Below are 7500 nucleotides of genomic sequence, written 5' to 3' on the forward strand. Positions count from 1 at the left end.
AAAAATTCTGTTTGGCCTACTCTTTTGTTTATAGTATTTCCTCTTTCACAAATCTCAACTTCTTTCCAGCCTACCGTTTCAGATATACAGAGTTGCCAGGTTGGGCTTTTTCCCTAGCCCCCCCCCCCCCAAAAAAAAAAAGGGTTTATTGATACATGTATACTGTAATACATATATATATATATATATATATATATATATATAATATATATATATATATATATATACGGGTATATATATATTTATGTAATAATAATAATAATAATAACAATAATGATAATAATAAAAATAATAATAATAATAATAATAATAATAATAATAATAATAATAACACTAACCTCTCCATACCTTGAAACAACGGAATACCTTCGACTAGATGACAGCTTCCAATGACAAACGACACAGGGACAATAACTCAAAAGCTCAGTCTTAATAATGGCCGGTGACTGATGGGTGATAATGATGATGATAATAAAAAAAGGACAGGCGAATTAGTACCGCAAAGGGCAAGGATGGATGAGAGAAAAGAGAATGCATTGATGAAAGCGATAGGTTTTTATTTCCCTCGGGTGTTGTAAATAAAAGTTTTCCGTCGTCAGCATGGTCTGTCGTCGTGTGCCTTAATGCACACAGAACGATGACCTCTTGTCCCGTCCGTCGTCTCCCGGGTGTAATGATCCTGTGTAAAGGCCGTGGTAGGTCGTTTACTGTCTATTATAGATGTGGTGGGTTGATAAGTAGATTTCGAGGCGTATATGTACATGTTTGTATAATATATATATATATTATATATATATATATATATATATATATATATATATATATATATATATATATATATATATATATATGTTTATATATATATATATATATATATATATTATATATATATATATATATATATATACATATATACACACAATTTGTATATCCAAACGTGTCTATTTCACATGTATATCTAAAGACAAGAGAAATGATAAAGAATTCCAAATTACCTGGAACAATCACTTGCAACTAACTCCTAATTCTATTATAAAGTTTATAAAGTTAAATTCAAGTGGCATTTGGATTTTGGATCATCTCTACCTACTAGCCCTCTCCCCTACCTACTAGCCCTCTCCCCTACCTAATAACCCTCTCCCCTACCTACTAACCCTCTCCCCTACCTACTAGCCCTCTCCCCCTACCTACTGGCCCTCTCCCCTACCTACTAGCCCTCTCCCCTACCTAATACCCTCTCCCCTACCTATTACCCCTCTCCCCTACCTAACAGCCCTCTCCCCTAACTACTAGCCCTCTCCCCTACCAAATAGCCCTCTCCCCTACCTACTAGCCCTCTCCCCTACCTAATAGCCCTCTCCCCTACCTAATAGCCCTCTCCCCTACCTAATAGGCCTCTTCCCTACCTACTAGCCCTCTCCCCTACATAATAGCCCTCTCCCCTACCTACTAGTCCTCTCCCCTACCTAATAGCCCTCTCCCCTACCTACTAGCCCTCTCCTCTACCTAATAGCCCTCTCCCCTACCTACTAGCCCTCTCCCCTACCTAATAGCCCTCTGCCCTACCTAATAGCCCTCTCCCCTACTCTCCCTTACCTAATAGCCCTCTCCCCTACCTAATAGCCCTCTCACCTACCTAATAGCCCTCTCCCCTACTTCATAGCCCTCTCCCCTACCTACTTGCCCTCTCCCCTACCTAATAGCCCTCTTCTCTACCTACCTAATAGCCCTCTCCCCTACCTACAAGCCCTCTCCCCTACCTACTAGCCCTCTCCCCCACCTACTAGCCTTCACCCCTACCTACGAGCCCTCTCCCCTACCTAATAGCCCTCTCCCCTACCTAATAAGCCCCCATCCCTCTTAAAAGGATAATTCAGTAGGCAGATCTCATCAGCGCAAATAAATGGTATATTCTTGAAGGTCAATACTTTAGAGGCAAACGATTTAATCGTCGTGGCCACAAACTCACCATAAACTAGACCAGAAAAGTCAAAAGGTGGTTTCGGGTTAATTAATTCTGGCCTGTTTACTCCGCCCAAAAAAGGGTTGATGGTCATTTAGGCTGGGAGGAGATGAGGATATCGATCTATCTACTTTTTATTGCCCTAGGTCTGTTCGGGTGTGAATGCGTGGGTGTTAGAGAGAGAGAGAGAGAGAGAGAGAGAGAGAGAGAGAGACATGTATTATTATTATTATTATTATTATTATTATTATTATTATTATTATTATTACTAGCTGAAATACAACCCTGGTTGGGAAAGCAGGATGCTATAATCACTAGGGTTTAGAGTTCTCTTGCTTGAGGGTACACTCGGGCACACTATTCTATCAAATTTCTCTTCCTCTTGTTTATTAAAGTTTGTATAGTTTATGTTGGAAATATTTATTTCAATGTTGTCACTGTTCTTGAAATATTTTATTTTTCCATGTTTCCTTTCCACACCGGGCTATTTTTCCTGTTGGGACTCTTGGGCTTAGAGATCCTGTTTTTCCAACTAGGGTTGTAGCTTAGCAAGTAATAATAATAATAATAATAATAATAATAATAATAATAATAATAATAATAATAATAATAAAAAGCAGAAAAGGAAACCACATAACTCATCGTAGGCACCTGTCGAAGCTATTCACAGTTGACCACATAAATTGAGTTAATGCCTTTGAATGAAAGACCTTTTTCAGAGCCATTTCAAAGGCTTTTCAGCGTTAGAGACTTGCAGCAACAATTCATGTCAACATCTGTCTCTCCTTTGTGAACTGCGGCTCTTAATGGCAAAGGTACCGGATGAACTAGACATTGACCCAAACGGACAACCACCTAGGGGCTAGACGCACCGTAAAGCCCCTGTCCGGAGAGAGGCTCCGGGCAATCTAAAGAAGAAGAAGACCCAAACGAAGTTTTCGAGGTGTCGGGCCAAACAGATAAAGGGACATTGACTTCCAGTTGCTTTATGTGGTATTCGTGTGTGTCATCTGAGTTTGAGCTCTTCACTACTCGAAGACTATATAGGAAAATACACGAATTCATCGGTTTAGAAATAGTATTTGAGTTTCTTCACGAAAGAACGAGTTTAAACTTCTATGAGGCAAGAAGTTTTCTGATTTTTCTTTTTCGAAAAAATATATAAAAAAGTGAATATAGAAAAGTACACGGAACCAATATTCTAGGAATAGTATTTAAATCGCTTTACTAAAAACCAGATTTAAACTTCTAAGAAACAAAAAAAAAAAAAAGGTTCTGTTTTGTTCTCAAAAAATATAAAAAAGAAGTGATTGTGCTACATTTTGGAATAAAAACTGATTATATAAAAGTAAATACAGAAAAGTATACAAATCCCTTTACTAAGGAACGAGATTTAAACTTATAGGGAAAAAAAAGTTTCTGTTTTGTTTTCAGAAAATATAAACAAAAAGTTATTTCCACTTTTAGGAATAAAAAATGAAGTGCATTTGATGGGACAATATTTAATGAATTAGTTCAAACTACAAAACACACGAATACTTAATAGGGTGATCAGTATAGAAAAAAAAAACATATATGAAAAAAGTTAAATTGATTGAAAGTGAATAACTATATTAGGAATCCAGCAATGCTCTGAGTTAAATGATGAATATAAAATAGATTATCTATTTCGAATGAAAGATTTCTGTATATATTTCAGAAAAAGCTCAAAGAATATCCATCTTTAATATTTATCTCATTCAACGCCACAGCTATAATGATGATTCGGTTTACGAAAGTTTAAAGAGAGAAAATAAACAAAAAAGTGGATGTTATCTAAAGAGAGGTTATCAGAACTGAGCTTTATTGGTAAGTAAATATAATTTTATAGTATCTTATATATATATATATATATATATATATATATATATATATATATATATATATGTATATATATATATGTGTGTGTGTGTGTGTATATATATATATATATATATATATATATATATATATATATATATATATATATATGTATATATATATACATATATATATATATATATATATATATATATATGTATATTAGTTACTTACAATAAACATTTATTTGCTAACTGCCTTCAATAAGAATTCGTGTTGGATCAAAGACATTTACATTGTTAAATTTATTAGTTATGCAACATGGCTGCAATGATTGATTGATTGATTGATTTAAAGTTTTCAGGCATCCTGATGACTGCAATGAACGTACACACAAGCTTAGAGAATGAACTCCTAATTTTACACTCCGATTGGCAAGAAGGAGAAACCATTACTGATAACAGATGTAATTATAATGTTGGACAAAAATCAAAGTAATTACTAAGTAATGATAAGTAAAGTAATCTAGAATTTATTCAGAAAAGAAGCGTCTTGATTTCCATATAAATTGTGATAAGAAATATGAGTCAAAACTAGGTTGAATAAAATTTAGGAAGTGCTTCTCTCCGCTTGGCAAGGTGGAGAAATTACTGAAAAATTAATCTAGAATTTATTCAGAAAAAGAGGTCTATAGATTTCCTTATAAAATGTAATAGGAAAGGAAAAGCCTATAGATTTCCATATAAAACGTAATAAGAAATATGAGTAAAAAATTGGTTGGATGAATTTAAAAAATTGCTTATCTTATTATAAAGGTTCCATTAAGTCCAAAACAAGAGCTGATACTGATAGCAGCTTATGATAATGTACATACAGAAAGTAAGAGATAAGGAAACGTCTTCAAGATGCTCAGTCTACCTTAGAGAGTCTCGATAATATTTTTAGGACATTTCTCTAAAAAAAAAAAAGCCTCTAGCCTTCAATAGTATGAATTAGGTTCGCAAGAGACAATATACAGCAAGTTGTGAAATGAAATGAAAATATAAAGGTTTTTATTTACTAGCAATCTTATATATTTCATAAGCCCTAAAATATTTATTTCACAGAGAAATGTAAGAGTCATGTAATATATATATATATATATATATATATATATATATATATATATATATATATATATATATATATATATATATATATGTATATATATACATATATATATATTAGAATTTTTTCGCGTTACGAAGTATAGCGAAAAATAATTGTCCTAACGACATGTAAGCAGATCTTAAGTGTCTTGTTACTTAAGTTCAGTTGTTATGTAGGCAGTGGCCAATGAGAATTTAGTGTTGGGTGTAACGTATTCAATGTTTGAAGAGGTATTTAGTAAGTGGTCACTTTCTAGCGCACGCTAGCCCGAGCAAGTCGAATTTATTAGCCAGGACGCCAGGCAGGGTCAGATACAGCTTCAGATGTGAATAGTGTTTTCACGTTAGCAATCAGAATGCTGAAACCGTTTCAGAAGTGATGGACAATCTATTATCCGATTTCCAGCAGAATATTCAACAAGTATCCGCACCTCGTTAAAGTATGATGGAAAACCATTTGAATGAGCATCGCGTTATTTTGAGGAAATTGATACGAAAATGTTAGCATTAGATGCGATTGTTTATCAACTTGGAGGACAAGGAACATCTAAAACTGCTGCAGAAACGAGTTAGTACGCAAAGAGCAGCATCGCCGAAAGTGTCAAGCTAGTTAAAGATCGAGGGAAAGTGTGGATTCATATCAACTTTGATGGAAGAGGTCTAGAGCTCAATAAAGGCCGAGAGTTGACATTGGAGCCAGGAATGTACCAAGAAAGACGTCGAAAAGATAAGTGAAAATATAGCTGTTTTTATTTTTGTATACTTAGCAGTTGGTACAAGGAAATTGGAACATTGTGTTTATTTTATTTTATTGTTTTAATCGCCTGTTGGTTGTTGTTATTCACAATACATTGAACAGAATTAGATTGGGTCCGGTAAGATAGTCATTGACGTCTAAAAGGGCGATCACAAAATTCCATTTCAAAACCGTTACTGTAGTTGTTGGATTGGGTAACAATAGGTCAGAAAGGGACGAATCAGAATTTATTAAGAGAATGGGTGACACTGGTATCAAAAAAAAAAAAAAAAAAAAAACTAAGAAATAATTCCTTTGACGGTGACCAAGAATGGAAATGGTAAGCAAAGGTTGTTTTTTTATTGCAAACTTTTTAAGGATTTAATCAGTCTACAGTCTGCTTATCGCATAGAAATCTATTAAAACGTTGCCAATATCTTTCTCATTGGGGAAAAATTTAAAAAGTTTTTTATAATGGATATTCTTTAGATATTTTTGAAGCGGCGGTACATCTTTACTAAAGTTCTTAAGTCTGTTAGATATTGGAGATCTAAGGAAGTGAAGATTGAAGTATTTTTAGATGATGGCATAGCTGCGGATGGTTTATTTGAAGGGGCATTGGATGCTAGCTATTTACTTTAAAAGCTTCAAGATTTGGATTTATTTACAAGAAAGTATAATTGGTTTTCAGACTCTAAATTGTATTTGGAAAGGTTTACAGAGGACGAATACTGAAGGCGAATTTCGTAACTACAGTGTTAGGATAAACTATGTCGTTAAAGACCTTGTTTAGATGCCAAACATTCTGAATTAACGAAAACGTTATTTTAACGAATATCTTTTGGACAGAGTTGTCTGTTACATATTTTCCACGAAATTTGTCGTGAAAGGTATTGTTAAAATGAAAACGATAAAGTATTTCTGTATTTTTACATATTGAGCAAAGCTAGTTGAGAACTTAATGAAGAAATATCAGATGCTCCGGTTGAGAGCACGTTTTGACGCAGAAATTCATTCTTTTTATTTTGGTCCTTATTTTAACTATATACTTGCATCAGACTTATTTAACCTATTACTTCATTGTGACGCCTAAGATGTAGGCAGTTTATCACTATATTGTGACGCCTAAGGTGTAGGCAGTTTATCACTATATTGTGACGCCTCAGGTGTAGGCAGTTTATCACTGTATTGTGACGCCTCAGGTGTAGGCAGTTTATCACTATATTGTGACGCCTCAGGTGTAGGCAGTTTATCACTATATTGTGACGCCTCAGGTGTAGGCAGTTTATCACTATATTGTGACGCCTCAGGTGTAGGCAGTTTATCACTATATTGTGACGCCTCAGGTGTAGGCAGTTTATCACTATATTGTGACGCCTCAGGTGTAGGCAGTTTATCACTATATTGTGACGCCTCAGATGTAGGCAGTTTATCATTCTATTGTGACGCCTCTGGTGTTGGGAAATTTATATGTTGTGACACCTCAGTAGTAGGTTTGGAGTAATTCTGAAGTTTTTAGCGATGAATACAGCGCATTTTTTTTTTTTCATATCATGAAAAGAGTGGTTGGAAACTGGACAGCAAATTAATCTTTAAAATTAAACATGAAGGAGCAGGAGGCAGTCGACAGAATTATGTAAAGTACTTTGGCAATGTTTGAACGTTGTTCCAGATAAAATTTTCGATTTTAATGCAAGTAGGTAGCAAAAAGCCAGATTTGGAAATCATAGAAAAACAAAGAATTTAAACTTGTACTGAATACACTGTTCAGGTCATCAATGTATGTAAGCCCAGAAAGAGTACAAAAGAGCGGA

Source organism: Palaemon carinicauda, chromosome 26 (assembly GCF_036898095.1).
Source record: "Palaemon carinicauda isolate YSFRI2023 chromosome 26, ASM3689809v2, whole genome shotgun sequence".
NCBI lineage: Eukaryota > Metazoa > Arthropoda > Malacostraca > Decapoda > Palaemonidae > Palaemon > Palaemon carinicauda.